Below are 17611 nucleotides of genomic sequence, written 5' to 3'. Positions count from 1 at the left end.
AAATACAAACATAAAGTCTAAAGAATTATCATCTCAGGAAAACAGTATCCTGGCCAAAATATTGGATATGACAGTATCCAGAATTTATCATAAAAATCACTCTGTCTTTGTCTTCCCTGAAAGTACCTACTAATATAACTTCTAAACCTCTATTCTACTAGTTTTGTGCTTCATATAAATGGAACTATAAAACATATATTATTTTGTTTCTGGCTCCAGAGGTTGGATGCGGCCATGCACAGTGCCATCATACAAGTTTGTAAGCAGAAGATGAAAGCGTGGGAAGAGCCTCTGCGCCCCGACAGCCCAGGGTGGAGCAGAGGGCAAGGTCGAGCGAGGCCCCTCCGCCCCCCTCTGCCTCCCACTCTGCCGTGGCTCGCAGGGGTCTCCATGCTCTTCTGCGATGGGCTGGGGGCAGGAAGAGGGCCTTGTCGGGGGCAGTCCCCAGCTCCTGGGACAGGTGCTAGGACAGCACAGCGCAGCGGCCACCCCAGCCGTGTGCGGTTCAGGGTCTGGAAGATCCTGGAGATCTGCAGCGCGACCGCCGGCCTCCGGGTCGCTCGTCCACTGGGAGCTGCTCAGGGGGGTTCAAGCATGTGTCCAAATGCTGGTAACATTTCCGGGCTGGTCAGGCCCGGGATGGCTTGAAAGGGGGGCAGCTGGGGTCGACGCGCAGCTCCTCGGGGGAGGGTTCTGGTCTCCCAGCAGCCCCCACAGGCGGCAGTCTGCAGGTGGTGGTTCACTCTCAGGGCATCGCTCACCTCCCCATCGAAGCCCATTTCCATCAGGGAAATGACAGCCCGAGCGCCGGGTCGAAGCCCCCTTTTCCTGTGGACCTTCTCGGAGATCTCCGTGAGCTGGTCCCTGGGCTCCCGGGCTCGGTGCGCGTCCCTGCAGCCGCGGGCGCCGCCTCGGCCCGTCCCCTCCCGGCGCGGCCTGGCCCGGGGGAGGCGAGTCCGTGTCGGCTCCTCCGCGCGCTCCGTCACCCACCCCGTGGCCTGGGCACCCACACGGCATCAGCGGGGCCCCGGCGGCGCTGCTCCCCGGAAGCCGGTCTCCGCGGGCTGCCGCGGGCAGCCTCCTCCTCTCCCATCCTCCTCCTTGTCCAGCGTCCATCCGCCTCCTCAAACGGTCCCACGGCCTCTGGGCTCGGGGCTACCAACTTGATGAGAGCCGCCGGGATTTTCTGGAGCTCCGGAGCGGTCTGATGTCGGTCTGGACCTCGGCCGGGCCCCGTGGCAGGCCGGCACGCTGGCGGTCGCTCAGGAGACGGGACCTCCATCTGGGGCTTTCTGGTCTTGCGCTTTCTTCTCTTCTGCTGGGACGTCAGCCCTTTCGGGAAGCGGGGTCGCGGCGCACGGCTTTACCCACAACAAGACATCTGGGTCTTGGCTCTTCGCGTCCAAGATTGTTTCGGCATCGCTCTGCACCCGCTCTGGAGCAGCGTGTGTCAATTGTGACGGGTCACACTCCGGGGTCTTCTAAGCTCCCACGGGCACCGCGCTTGGGGCAGCGCGCCTTGAGCTCGGCCGACGTGGCCTCGGCTGCCTCCTCCTCCAGCCCCTCGGCCCCGGCGCCGTCGCACGCGGACCTGCAGCCGCAGCGCTTTGCCCGCGAAGCTCTTCTCCTGCCCGAGCCCCGCGCTCCCCGCCGGCCGCGCCCGCCCCGCCCCGCCCCGCCCCGCCCCGCCCCGCCCCGCCCGGCCCCGGCCCGGCCCCGCCCCGCCCGGCCCCGTCCCGCCCGGCCCCGGCCCCCCCCCCCGCCCCGCCCCGGCCTCGCCCCGCCCCGGCCTCGCCCCGCCCCGCCCCGCCCCGGCCCGCCCCGGCCCGCCCCGCCCGGCCCCGCCCGGCCCGGCCCGGCCCCGCCCGGCCCCGCCCCGCCCCGTCCCAGGCCCCGCCCCGTCCCGTCCAAGGCCCCGCCCCGGCCCGCCCCGCCCCATCCCGCCCCGGCCCGCCCCGCCCGGCCCGACTCCCCTCCGCCCCCCGCCTGCCGCCGGCGGCCCGACTTCAATACTTTAAGGCCGAAGAATCACACGAAATGCCACAATTCTGGTGATCATCCAAAAAGTCGGATGGGAAATGAAAGCACCACGAATGGCACCTTTTAAGAAGATGGACGTTGGTAAGGGAAATGGAGACGAGGAGGCAAATCTCCGGGGAAATCCAGGAAGCTAAGTGAGAGGAGAGGGCCTGGTCGCTAAGCTAACGTGCGAAGTATCGCGGATTCTAAGTTGAGCAATTGATACTTTTAATCATGACTAAAAGCGTAGTAGAGGAGAAGGGGCAAGGTGTAAGAAATAGGGCGTGTCATCCAGATTATATAAAACATAAAGTGCTTGTTCCACTTCTAGTTGAAGTAAGGTATAATAATAATAACCATAAAAATATGTCTGCAACCATCATAATAATCCCCTCAGGCAAGAAAAATGCCAGCATTCTAATTTTTCCAATAAAAAGGAGAATTAAGAATGTCTCCATGACTTATTTTCAGCCACATTTCTATAAAGACTTCCAATCCCAAACTAATTGTTCTGCCCGATAGCTTGCCAGTGGGCTTAGGGATTGCATAGCCTTTGGAAGCAGCAAAATGACTTTCACACACTGATCAGAGAAGTGCATTCTGCTCTTCCATGTCTGTGTGCATCTCGTGGTATTCTCTTTCAAGTCTGGGCTTCAATACTGCGGTCAGTTTACAGTGAGTAACTGTATCATCTTATACTTCTCCCTTCAGTGGTTCTAGGCTTCATAGATATATCTCCAATGGTCTACATCATATCTTCTTTTGTATACTACTTCAGTTAGGCTTTATTTTCTTATAATTTGCAGAACCATCAACTTCAGACGGCTTAGGCAATAAAGGACTACACATCAGAGTTAGAAACAGCTTCAGGGTTGGTTTGATTTAGCAGTTCAACAGTGACATAGAAACCTACTTTCTTTCCATATCTCACTCGGCTTATTTTAAGACTAGCTTCCTCTTAGGGTCACAAGGTGAATGCTAGCAATTACCTTGGCTTTCTACTTTGTCTTTGGGGAGAAAAATCTGCATTTATTCTCTCGGACAGCAGTGGAAAAGTGCTAAGGTCTTTGGAACTTGACTTTATCTTCTCCTATTTCAATTACTCTTGGACAGGCTCCCAGTCTGCCAGCAGTCATGGTTCTTGGACAAATGAGAGCTTTGTATTCCTGAGAGGAAGATGCTTCAGTAGACACTCACTTGCTGATATTGACTATCTACAGGTCATTTACATGACAAACATTAAGACTGCTCTTTAGTCTTTGCTAATATGTGATGACAAAGATTTAGTATAAACAATGTTCTCTGAAAAAATTTAACTAAATAACATGAGTAGTTCTGGTAACACTTTTCTTCATCTAGAGAGATGTAGAGTAGCTTTGGAAGCTTTCTCAGACAGGAAAGGAAGTATCGTTCCCTATAAACCCTCACTAAAAGTTTTCTCCAGAGGGGCACCTGGGTGGGCTCAGTCAGTTAAGCATTGGACTTTTCCTTTCAGCTCAGGTCATGATCTCATGGGTTATGAGATGAAGTCCCACATACGGGCTTCACACTCAGAAGTGAGTCTGCTTAGAGATTCTTTCCCTCTGCTCCTTCCACCCCTCATGTGCTCATGCACACACACACACACTCTCTCTCTCTAAAATATATAAATAACATCTTTTAAAACAAAGTTTTCTCTATGCTCATTGGTTAAAAATGGGCTCCTATCCAACAATGAAAGAATAAATGGTAGCAAGAAATGGGAGTTTCTGACTAGAGTGTGTCTGGGCTACATCTTGGAGCCAGAAGTAAGGATAACTTCTTGGAACCATTTGAGCTGTTGTTAGGGAAGAAGGGACCTGATCAACAATTTAGGATCCTTATGAAAGAAAGGGATTTTTGTGTTGAGAAAATAACACCCAAACAGTAAAAAAAGACAATTCTTACTTTATAAATCTAAAACAGGATGTTGCATTTTTTCCCACAATTAGTCTTTCTCATCTCAGTTAATGGTAACATAACCTAGTGCCAATTACAAAAAAAGAAACAAAGAAGAGAAAAGAAAAGACAAATAAAAATGAAAATCCTAAGAGACACTTTTTTACTTTTGTATCATTAATACCCCAATGTGGTTTAAGCACATCCATAGGGCTCTAGATGCAATCTAGTGTTCTCTCTCCATGCTCACTACAGAGCTTCTTTGACAAGATCTTTCACAGGCTGCCCTAGTATGCCTCCACATCTGCTGCTTTGTAGTCCACTCCACAAGTGAACATAGATTCTTTTCCTACCTCGGGCTCACGCACAACAGTAGGATCAAGATGTGGAAATATAAGATGTATAGAAGTACACTCGAGATATGAATTACAAATTTACCTGCTATTCCATCATTTCTACATGCAATAAATAAAAACGGCATGGTCTTCTGTCCTCATGACTGACTTCTCACTCAAATGAGAATCTGTCAGTAAATATATTCCACCTGATGGGAGCTGTACAAGTTATCAATCAATATATCTAGGTGATTTATTTGCAAACTTTATCAATGATGAAAGAAGGTTTCTTTCTTAAAAACAGCTTAGCCATTACCTAACTGTGAAGCCATTCGGAAATATTTATTGGGTTTTAGTTGTAAATAGAAAAATAATTAACTGTAGACCTCAACAATAATTACACAAGATAACAACTGTTATCAAGGTAGATAATAAAAGGACATCAATACTGACTAAATCAGGGATCCCTGAGTGGCGCAGCGGTTTGGCGCCTGCCTTTGGCCCAGGGCGCGATCCTGGAGACCCAGGATCAAATCCCACATCAGGCTCCCGGTGCATGGAGCCTGCTTCTCCCTCTGCCTGTGTCTCTGCCTCTCTTTCTCTCTGTAACTATCATAAATAAATAAAAATTAAAAAAAAAATACTGACTAAATCAGTAAGGTAAGTTTCAAACTAATATTACAGTAAATGAAACTGACTCTGTTTAGGAGGTGAATGTGTATTTCAATGATTTTATATCTCTATATATTTAACAGTGCTGTAATGATTGTTTATGCATCTATATTTTAATGATTATGTTGTTATTCATCACTATTTTTTATGTCACTTAGAATTCTAGCCCTGGCTTTGTAAATACCAAGTGGGTAATTTAGAGCAATTTGTTAAGCTTTTCTGAAATTCAGCATCTATAAATGCTTAGTTTCCAATGTTGTTGGGAGACAATTTAAAATTTAAATCTAAGCAAATACTAAAATTACTTTGAAATTAAAGTTTTCATATTATACCAAAATTAGCATTTTTGATAATTTATATCATTTTTTACTCTTCAGGTTTTTTTTTCTTCTGGTTTTTCATCCCTAATCTACTGAGCACATTTTTGTTAGATTATTCCCCTTACTAGCCATAAACAATTGGATGAGGAAGGGGAGGCAGAACTAGGTGGGGTCCCTTTACCTTATGGTCTTTTAATATGCAACTAAGAGAACTTTTTTTAGAGATAATTCCAGTGTGTATCTTCAAGCAACTTTTTTTTTTCACTTCTATTGCAGCTGTCATATTTATGTTATTATGTAAACAATGACTTTCATTTTTTTGTGATTAAAAAAAAGAATGAGGAAAAAACCTGTTTGTGGGTTTACTAATATGTTAGATGTTTCAAAATATTTTCTCATACAAAATAATTGAAATGTTCTAGAAAACTTAACAAATCACTGTTTTTTTTCTCCAAACTTTTTCCATAACTCTGAACTAGTGTTTTTTTGTTTTATGTTTTTTTTTTTTAGTTTTTGACTTGAATGCAAGAATGCGTTCTCATTTTTTATGATTCAGAGAATTTCAAAAATTATAATTGGCACAGGCCTTCAAAAACACAAATATTCATTATTATTTATTAAGTGCTTATAATATGTCAAGTATCATTTGATATGACTTAAATGTTTTATCTCGTTTCATTTTCAAAATCAACACATTAAGGGGGTATTGCTTTTCTCCTTATTATTTTGCAAATGGTAATGATTTAAAAAGTAAATAAAAGAAAGAAGTCCCAGGGTGATTGGGTGGCTCAGTTGGTTAAGCATCTGCCTTCAGCTCAGGTCATGAGGGTCCTGGAATCGAGCCTCACATTGGACTCCCTGCTCAACAGGGACTCTGCTTCTCCCTCTTCCTCTGCCCCTCCCTTCTGCTCAGGTTCTCACTGGTTCTCTCCTTCTTCCTCAAATGAATAGATTAAAAAATAAAGAATGAAGAAATGAGTCATGGAAATAATATAATCTATTCAGACTCATATATGAGCATGTGCCATGCTGCCAACAGTAAATGACTGTATTTTCTTATTTTCAGATTTTTTTAGTAACTAGAAATTCTATTTTATTTATTTACAGTCCTACAGATAACTATTAAAATCCATAAAATACGCTATCCTATCAAAGACAACAACAAAGTAAAAACAAATAAAAAAAGAAACAATACTACCCTGCAATTAAGAAAATTTCATAATCATCCTACTTAGGCAGTAAAAAATAATGGGAAATAATTGCTTTTGTTTCATTAAAATAAAGAAGCTGGCCAGATTATGTCTAAAGTCCTCTATTGCTCTAAAATTTAGGATTCTCTCTTTGAGCCATGAAAAATATGTAGCTTTATAGAAATCCAGTATTGCTAAAAAAAAGTTATCCATGTAACCAAATAGGCATTTCATCATCCCAGAAATTTCCCCTTTATTGTCAATCACCAGCCCTCACCATTCTCAATCATGCTCTACATACTCTTTTATGTTTGGTTTATTTTACTCAACATTATTTTAGTGACATTAGTCTATGTTGATGCATGCATTACCAATAGATGCATTGAAATATATTCTGGCCTATTTATGACAGTTTATTTTTCTTTTTACATCTTGTATTAGCTCAGGATGCTGTAACAAAACACCATAGACTGGGTAACTTACACAGCAGAAATTTATTTTCTCAGAATTCTGGGGGCTCAAAGTCTGAGATCAGAGTGCTAGCATAGTCAGTTCCTGGTAGGATTTCTTTCTGGCTTACAGATGGTTGCTTCCTCTCATTGTTTGCACACAAAGCAGAGAGAGAATGAGATCTCTGGTGTCTCTTCTTAATGGACATCAAGGACATTGGAAAAGGTCCCCCTCATATAAAACCCTCATTTCCTTAATTATCTTCTTGTTTGCCCTACCTCCAGATACAGGCACATGGGGGATTAGGGATTCAACAAAACTTGGGGGACTCAATCCAGTCCGTAACACATATTGACCAACAGGTGGTTTCTAGTTTGGAGTGATTCTGAACAAAATACTATGAACAATCCTGTCCAAAGCTTTTTTAAGGACACATGCTTTCATTGCTTTTAGATCCATTGAGGAAGCAGAATGCCTAAGTTACTAGTTCCTAAGATAGTGTATGCTTATGATTCCCCAAAAAAAACTGCCACATTTTTCCAAAGGTAGCATTTTGCATTCCAATCAACTATTTCAATAAGGTCAGTTCAAAGTCCTCAAAAAGTTTTTCATTATCCAGACCTTTAATGTTAGTTTTCTAGTGAAAGTGATGTGATATTAAATTGGGGGTTTACTTTTCATTTATCTGATCTGTGAGGAAGGTGAGCATATTTTCAAGTGTATTTTATTTGGTTGCTCATATATCTTCTTTTGTGAGATTTCTCTTCACATCTTTGCACATTTTGATTGGGAATTTTTATTTTACTATTCTAATTTAATTTGTTTTCTAAATATTTTGAACATTTTTATTTAGGATATAAATTGTATGTCACATATTTTTATATGAATATCTCCCACAAATTTTGATTTACACACAATTTCTTTTTCAAGTTTTTATTAAATTCTAGGAAGTTAACAGATAGTGTAATATTGGTTTTAGCTATAGAATTTAGTGATTCATCCCTTACATATAAAACCCAGTGCTTAGCACAAGTGCCCTCCTTAATGCCTATCACTCATTTAATCCATTCCCCCCATCAACCTTTCCTCCATCAACCCTCAATTTGTTCACTATAGTTAGGAGTTTCTTTTATGATTTGCCTCTCTCTTTTTCTCCCCTTATGTTGAACTGCTTTTCTTAAATTCCACATGTGGGTGAAATCATATGGTCTTTGTCTTTCTCTGACTGATTTATTTTGCTTAGCATAATAGTATCTGGCTCTATTGATGTCATTGCAAGTGGCAAGATTTCATTCTTTTTGATGGCTTAGTAATAGCCATATATATGCTATATACTATATATATATATATATATGTTACATATACTATATATATTCTCCTTTTATATATATACATATTTCATATATATGTGTGTATATTATATTATATTATATTATATTATATTATAATTATATTATATTCCTCATCCATTCATCAGTCAGACTTTTGGGCTCTTTCCATAATTTGGCTATTGTTGATAATGCTGCTATAAATATAAACATCAGGGTGCATGTATCCCTTTGAATCTGTATTTTTTTATCTTTTGGGTCAATACCTAGCAGTGTAATTGCTGGGTCATAGGGTAGTTCCAATTTTAACTTTTACAGGAAACCACAGATGGTGAGGTTTTGAAGAAAGGGGAATCCTTGTGCACTGCTGGTGGGAAAGCAAACTGGTGCAGCTACTCTGGAAAACAGTATGAAGATTCCTCACAGTTTAAAATGATCTCATTGAAGCTTGGTTTTAGAATTTCTTAGGGCCTTCAATAGCTGTTATCTTAATATAGCTTCTTATTCTTAAGTGTGGTCATTCTATTGTCTTATTTGAATACTTTACATATGTAGTAAGATCTTCCCATTCTGGCTGGTCTGAAACTCCAATGTTTTCCATGTGCAGTGCCTCTAGCATTTTCATTCTGCCATCAATCCAAGAAGCTGCACCTATATAACCAAATGACTTAGCCAAGGATCCTTGAGGAATGCTCATAGAGGTTTCTATCTTTCCTTTCCCCAGTTCTAGTTCTTCTCTAAGGATCAGATCCAAGTAATTCAGAGCCTCTATTATGCTTTCTCTCTCCTCAGTACAGTTGGATTATCACATTCTTCTTGTGTTCCATGTCTACGCATTGTTTCAATTCCAGGAAATGTTATCTGTGCAGAGAGCCAAAGAATATATAGCTCTTACCTCATGAATTTCCCTTCTCTGAGAAATAGTCCTGTGCTTATAATTTTTAAGGCCTAAAAATAGATGTTTTGGGGCACCTGGGTAACTCAATTGGTTAAGCATTTGCCCTCAGCTCAGGTCATGATAACAGGGTCCTGAAATTGAGTCCTGCACTGGGCTCCATGCTCAGTGGAGAGCCTGTTTCTTCCTTTGTCTGGCCCCCTGCTCAGGCTTTCTCTCTCAATCTCTCTCAAATAAATAAAACATTTTTTAAATTAATAAATAAATAAAAATAGGTGTTTTGTATATTTTGTGAATTCATTTATAATTGCCAGGAAATTCTAAGTTATTTTATCATGGAAAGAAGTGTAAGTAACCATTTAAAAAATATATAACTGAATATTTATCCAAAGAAAATGAAACTAATTTGGAAAGATATAGGAACTCTTATGTTTATTGCAGAATTATTTACAATAACCAAGATATGGAAAAAAACTAAAAAACCATTAATAGACAAATAGATAAGGAAGATGTGCTGTATGCAGTGGAATAATATTATGCAGCCATAAAAAGTGATTATGCCTTTTGAGACAACATAGATGGACCTAGAAGGTATTATGCTAAGTGAAATAAGTCAGACTGAGAAGGACAAATACCATATGATTTCACTCATGTGTGAAGTCTAAAAAATGAATAAATAAAAAGAAGAATCAGTCCCATAAATGCAGAGAACAAATTGATGGTTGTCAGAGGATAAAGGGGTGGAGACCAGGAAAAATGGATGAAGGGGAGGGGATATATAGTCTCCTAATTATAGAGTGAGTAAGCCATGGACTAAAATGCACAGCTTATAGTCAATGACATTGTAATAACAATTTTAAAAGACAGATGGTAGTTACACTTGTGAAGAATAAACTTGTTAAGCAGCGCCTGGGTCACTCAGTTGGTTGAGCATCAGCCTTCACCTCTGGTCATGATCCCAGGGTCTTGGGATCAAGCCCAAATTGGGCTCCCTTTTCAGAAGGGAGTTTGCTTCTCCCTCTGACCCTCTCCCTGCTCCCGCTCTCTCTCTTTCTCTCAAATAGTCTTGTCGAATCATTATGTTGTATACTTGAAACTAATGTAATGTTTTGTGTCAACTATACACAAATAAATAATTTAAAATTTAAAAATAAAAAAAGGAAAATAATTTACAAGAGAGCTTGATACTCTTCCCAGTCATGTGATTCAGGATCATCAGTTTATCTTCACAAACATGCGTGTCCTTCCAAACTATCCTAGTTACTTGGATGGGAAGCTCAACATAGTCAAATGTTAAAATAAAATCATCTGAAATAAATATGAAAAAATATACCTGTGGATGTGTATGAATACATACTTATGTTTAAATTTCTCATTTCTTAGATATTCCAGATAATAATATTCATATTATGTGGTTATTTTTAATCCATTTTTTAATTTAATAATGCTTCATGGAGATTTTGCCATAATAGTCCAAAAGATATTTTTACACTTTTTACAGCATTGTGTACTACATTGTATGGCTATATAATAATTTATTAAACTAGTATTATATTGATAGACATTTGAATTATTTCTGGTCTTTGTCATTTAAAGGTACTGTTTAGAATAGTATTATGCATATATTTGTTTATTCATTTTTTTGGGCAGAGTATCCTTGGTTAATTTCTTAGAAGTGGGAATGCTGGGCCAATGGGTATGAAAGTTTATATAAAGTTAAAACTTTATGAAAGTTACATATATTACATATTATATAATGTATATACAGCTTTATTAAATATGACAAATTATCTTTCATTGATGGCACAGTTTCATTTTGCATTCCACCAGTAATAAGGAAGAGTGAAACACACTTTGTGGAAAGCCCATTTATATTATAAAAGTTATAGTAAAAAGACAAATTATAGAATAAGAGGGAAATGTCTTGCTAAAACTCTTTTATTAATTATAGACAATGATATCCATAAGTGTCCATTACCTTGTTGAAATAAAGTGTGTTCAATCCTTTGTGTTTAAATTAAACAAATGAATAATCCAGAAGAATAAAATTTTTTGAAATTTTTTTTCTTGGAGACCATACATCTTTAGTTAAACCATTAACTCCAGCCTAACTTCTAAATTAGAGAATGGTTACTGGAGCTTTCCTTTAGAAAGTTACTTATTTTTGCCTTTAAGAAAGGTAAGATATACAGGGAAGAGAATCTCAGGGACAGATATATGGTGGTTCTGATCATTACAAAAGCTTCCATTGTGTATTTGATTTCAAATCATATATAAATTATTTAATTAACACTGAGTTTAAAGTATGAGATATGTGAACTCAATTGAAACAATGATCTGAAAGTGCCGATTCCTTCCAAGTTACATAATTGAATTATTCTTTTTCTGAAGGAGTATGGATGGTTTATTGCACATGAAAACAAAAGATAAAATAAAATAGGGAACATTCAACTTAGAGATATGATGGGAGAAGTAATATCTAATCTGTTCAAATTAAATCCCTGATTTTATTCTTTATCATTATATAAATTAGTGATGTTAAAAATAAATTGGGTTGAAAAACAATCTCTTTAAAAATCAGAGGACAGTAACACCATATCTAAAAATACAATTACACACAATAAATTTCAGTTACCTTGAATGTAGAAACAACAATGGAGAAGTTATGTAAGGTTTTTTTTGTTTGTTTGTTTTCTTTTACTAGATCAATTTAACAATAAAATATCTACAGGTAAAGAGCAATAGCAGTGCTGTTATAGTTAAGAGTATCTAAAAATAGTTGGAATATTATTAACTCAAGGGGAAAATGCACTAAAAATTTATACTGGGTTTATTTTATCTTCATTTTCTTTGCTTTGTTTTATGTTTTTTGCTTTTGCACTAAATCAGACAGTTCTTGGAATAATATAATTGTGATGAGAAATCCTACAATAAAAAGAAATTATCTACTTCATTTAAATATTTCATCAGAGGGAGGGAGGGGCAAGATGGTGGAAGAGTAGGGTCCCTAAGTCACCTGTCCCCACCAGATTGCCTAGATAACCTTCAAATCATCCTGAAAATCTATGAATTCGGCCTGAGATTTAAAGAGAGACCAGCTGGAATGCTACAGTGAGAAGAGTTGCGCTTCTGTCAAGGTAGGAAGACGGGGAAAAAGAAATAAAGAAACAAAAGGCCTCCAAGGGGAGGGGCCCCGCGAGGAGCCGGGCTGAGGCCGGGGCGAGTGTCCCCAGGACAGGAGAGCCCCGTCCCGGAGGAGCAGGAGCTGCACCAACCTTCCCGGGGGAAAGGGGCTCGCGGGGAGGTGGAGCAGGACCCAGGAGGGCGGGGATGCCCTCGGGCTCCCGGGGACACTAACAGACACCTGCGCCCCGGGAGATGCGCGGAGCTCCCTAAGGGCTGCAGCGCGCACGGCGGGACCCGGAGCAGCTCGGGGGGCTCGGGGGCGGCTCCGCGGAGGGGGCTGCGGGGCGGGAGCAGGGAAGGGAAGGGAATCTGGGAAGGGAAACAGGCATTCAGATCCAGGAAATAGAGAGATCCCCCCCTAAAATCAATAAAAACCGTTCAACACCTCGACATCTAATAGTTAAGCTTGCAAATTCCAAAGATAAAGAGAAGATCTTTAAAGCAGCAAGAGACAAGAAATCCCTGACTTTTATGGGGAGGAGTATTAGGGTAACAGCAGACCTCTCCACAGAGACCTGGCAGGCCAGAAAGGGCTGGCAGGATATATTCAGGGTCCTAAATGAGAAGAACATGCAACCAAGAATACTTTATCCAGCAAGGCTCTCATTCAGAATGGAAGGAGAGATAAAGAGCATCCAAGACAGGCAGGAACTGAAAGAATATGTGACCTCCAAACCAGCTCTGCAAGAAATTTTAAGGGGGACTCTTAAAATTCCCCTTTAAGAAGAAGTTCAGTGGGACAATCCACAAAAACAAGGACTGAATAGATATCATGATGACACTAAACTCATAGCTGTCAATAGTAACTCTGAACGTGAACGGGCTTAATGACCCCATCAAAAGGCGCAGGGTTTCAGACTGGATAAAAAAGCAGGACCCATCTATTTGCTGTCTACAAGAGACTCATTTTAGACAGAAGGACACCTACAGCCTGAAAATAAAAGGTTGGAGAACCATTTACCATTCAAATGGTCCTCAAAAGAAAGCAGGGGTAGCCATCCTTATACAAGATAAACTGAAATTTACCCCGAAGACTGTAGTGAGAGATGAAGACGGACACTCTCTCATACTTAAAGGATCTACCAACAAGAGGACTTAATAATCCTCAATATATATGCCCCGAATGTGGGAGCTGCCAAATATTTAAACCAATTAATAACCAAAGTGAAGAAATACTTAGATAATAATACACTTATACTTGGTGACTTCAATCTAGCTCTTTCTACCCTCGGTAGGTCTCTAAGCACAACATCTCCAAAGAAACGAGAGATTTAAATGATACACTGGACCAGATGGATTTCACAGATATCTACAGAACTTTACATCCAAACTCAACTGAATACACATTCTTCTCAAGTGCGCATGGAACTTTCTCCAGAATAGACCACATACTGGGTCACAAATCGGGTCTGAACCGATACCAAAAGATTGGGATCGTCCCCTGCATATTCTCAGACCATAATGCCTTGACATTAGAACTAAATCACAACAAGAAGTTTGGAAGGACCTCAAACACGTGGAGGTTAAGGACCATCCTGCTAAATGATGAAAGGGTCAACCAGGAACTTAAGGAAGAATTAAAAAGATTCATGGAAACTAATGAGAATGAAGTTACAACCGTTCAAAATCTTTGGGATGCAGCAAAATCAGTCCTGAGGGGGAAATACATCGCAATACAAGCATCCGTTCAAAAACTGGAAAGAACTCAAATACAAAAGCTAACCTTACACATAAAGGAGCTAGAGAAAAAACAGCAGATGGACCCCAAGCCCAGCAGAAGAAAAGAATTAATTAAAATTCGTGCAGAATTCAATGAAATCGAGACCAGAAGAACTGCAAAACGGATCAACAGAACCAGGAGTTGCTTCTTTGAAAGAATTAATAAGATAGATAAACCATTAGCCAACCTTATTAAAAAGAAGAGAGAGGAGACTCAAATTAATAAAATCATGAATGAGAAAGGAGAGATCACTACCAACACCAAGGAAATACAAACGATTTTAAAAACATATTATGAACAGCTATACGCCAATAAATTAGGCAATCTAGAAGAAATGGACGCATTCCTGGAAAGCCAGAAACTACCAAAACTGGAACTGGAAGAAATAGAAAACCTGAACAGGCCAATAACCAGGGAGGAAATTGAAGCAGTCATCAAAAACCTCCCAAGACACAAGAGTCCAGGGCCAGATGGCTCCCCAGGGGAATTCTATCAAATGTCTAAAGAATAAATCATACCTTTTCTACTAAAGCTGTTTGGAAAGATAGAAAGAGATGGAGTACTCCCAAATTCGTTCTATGATGCCAGCATCACCTTAATTCCAAAACCAGACAAAGACCCCACCAAAAAGGAGAATTACAGACCAATATCCCTGATGAACATGGATGCAAAAATTCTCACCAAGATACTAGCCAATAGGATCCAACCGCCCATTAAGAAAATTATTCACCACGACCAGGTAGGATTTAGCCCTGGAACACAAGGCTGGTTCAACACTTATAAAACAATCAATGTGATTCATCATATCAGCAAGAGAAAAACCAAGAACCATATGATCCTCTCATTAGATGCAGAGAAAGCATTTGACAAAATACAGCATCCATTCCTGATCAAAACTCTTCAGAGTGTAGGGATAGAGGGAACATTCCTCAGCATCTTAAAAGCCATCTATGAAAAGCCCACAGCAAATATCATTCTCAAAGGGGAAGCACTGGGAGCCTTCCCCTAAGATCAGGAACAAGACAGGGATGTCCACTCTCACCACTGCTGTTCAACATAGTACTGGAAGTCCTAGCCTCAGCAATCAGACAACAAAAAGACATTAAAGACATTCAAATTGGCAAAGAAGAAGTCAAACTCTCCCTCTTCACCGATGACATGATACTCTACATAGAAAACCCAAAAGCCTCCACCCCAAGATTGCTAGAACTCATACAGCAATTTGGTAGCGTGGCAGGATACAAAATCAATGCCCAGTAGTCAGTGGCATTTCTATACACTAACAATGAGGCTGAAGAAAGAGAAATTAAGGAGTCAATCCCATTTACAATTGCACCCAAAAGCATAAGATCCCTAGGAATAAACCTAACCAAAGAGGTAAAGAATCTATACCTTAAAAACTATAGAACACTTCTGAAAGAAATTGAGGAAGACACAAAGAGATGGAAAAATATTCCATGCTCATGGATTGGCAGAATTAATATTGTGAAAATGTCAATGTTACCCAGGGCAATGTACACGTTTAATGCAATCCCTATCAAGATACCATGGACTTTCTTCAGAGAGTTAGAACAAATTATTTTAAGATTTGTGTGGATTCAGAAAAGACCCCACATTTTAAAAAAGAAAACCATAACTGGGGGCATCACAATGCCAGATTTCAGGTTGTACTACAAAGCTGTGGTCATCAAGACAGTGTGGTACTGGCACAACAACAGACACATAGATCAATGGAACAGAACAGAGAACCCAGAAGTGGACCCTCAACTTTATGGTCAACTAATATTCGATAAAGGAGGAAAGACACTCCACTGGAAGAAAGACAGTCTCTTCAATAAATGGTGCTGGGAAAATTGGACATCCACATGCAGAAGAATGAAACTAGACCACTCTCTTTCACCATACACAAAGATAAACTCAAAATGGATGAAAGATCTAAATGTGAGACAAGATTCCATCAAAATCCTAGAGAGGAACACAGGCAACACCCTTTTTGAACTCGGCCACAGTAACTTCTTGCAAGATACATCCACGAAGGCAAAAGAAACAAAAGCAAAAATGAACTATTGGGAATTCATCCAGATAAGAAGCTTTTGCACAGCAAAGGATACAGTCAACAAAACTAAAAGACAACCTACAGAATGGGAGAAGAGATTTGCCAATGGCATATCAGATAAAGGGCTAGTTTCCAAGATCTATAAAGAACTTATTAAACTCAACACCAAAGAAACAAACAATCCAATCATGAAATGGGCAAAAGACAGGAAGAGAAATCTCACAGAGGAAGACATAGACATGGCCAACACGCACATGAGAAAATGCTCTGCATCACTGGCCATCAGGGAAATACAAATCAAAACCACCATGAGATACCACCTCACACCAGTGAGAATGGGGAAAATTAACAAGGCAGGAAACCACAAATGTTGGAGAGGATGCGGAGAAAAGGGAACCCTCTTGCACTGTTGGTGGGAATGTGAACTGGTGCAGCCACTCTGGAAAACCATGTGGAGGTTCCTCAAAGAGTTAAAAATAGACCTGCCCTATGACCCAGCAATTGCACTGCTGGGGATTTACCCCAAAGATTCAGATGCAATGAAACGCCGGGACACCTGCACCCCGATGTTTCTAGCAGCAATGTCCACAATAGCCAAACTGTGGAAGGAGCCTCAGTGTCCATCAGAAGATGAATGGATAAAGAAGATGTGGTCTATGTATACAATGGAATATTCCTCAGCCATTAGAAATGACAAATACCCACCATTTGCTTCAACGTCGATGGAACTGGAGGGTATTATGCTGAGGGAAGTAAGTCAATCGGAGAAGGACAAACATTGTATGTTCTCATTCATTTGGGGAATATAAATAATAGTGAAAGGGAATATAAGGGAAGGGAGAAGAAATGTGTGGGAAATATCAGAAAGGGGGACAGAACATGAAGACTCCTAACTCTGGGAAACCAACTAGGGGTGATGGAAGTGGAGGAGGGCGGGCGGTGGGGGTGAATGTGTGACGTGCACTGAGGGGGGCTCTTGACAGGGTGAGCACTGGGTGTTATTCTATTTGTTCGTAAATTGAACACCAATAAAAAATAAATTTATTTTGTCTACAAAATTCCTTATAGGAATTGTCTACAATTCCTTATAGGAGTTTCATTGTTTTAGGTCTTACATTCAAGTCTGTTATTTATTTCAAGTTAATTTCTGCATATGTTCAATGAAAGTGCTCTGGTTTCATTCTTTTTCATTTGGCTTTTCATTTTTTCCTGCACCATTTACTGAAGACTCTGTTTTTTTCTCCATTGTATATCATTGTCTCCTTTGTCATAAGCTAATAGTTTCTATATGTGTGGATTTATTCGGGGGCTCTTAATTATGTTTTATTGGGCAGTGTTTAATGCCAATCCCATACTGTTTTGATTATTGCAGTTTTGTTGTATAGTTTGAAATCAGGGAGCATGATTCCTCCATCTTTGTTCTTTCTCAAGATTACTTTGGCCATTTGAGGTCTTTTGTCATTCCATACAAATTTTACAATTATTATCTTTTTTATTTCTGTGAAAAATGCCATTGGGGTTTT

At 40.4% G+C, this 17611-nt stretch overlaps 1 long non-coding RNA gene across 1 annotated transcript in view; it reads left to right on the top strand.

The window, feature by feature from the left end:
- Positions 1-1993: 1993 nt before the first annotated feature.
- LOC140620026 (uncharacterized) overlaps positions 1994-17611 on the top strand; it is a 61800-nt gene continuing 46182 nt past the window's right edge. The window contains exon 1 of the long non-coding RNA XR_012019773.1: positions 1994-2121. This is a non-coding gene — a long non-coding RNA (uncharacterized lncRNA). The remainder of the gene's footprint in view (positions 2122-17611) is intronic.

Source organism: Canis lupus, chromosome 28 (assembly GCF_048164855.1).
Source record: "Canis lupus baileyi chromosome 28, mCanLup2.hap1, whole genome shotgun sequence".
In the NCBI taxonomy this organism is placed as follows: domain Eukaryota; kingdom Metazoa; phylum Chordata; class Mammalia; order Carnivora; family Canidae; genus Canis; species Canis lupus.
This window is presented reverse-complemented; position numbering and strand designations above follow the sequence as displayed.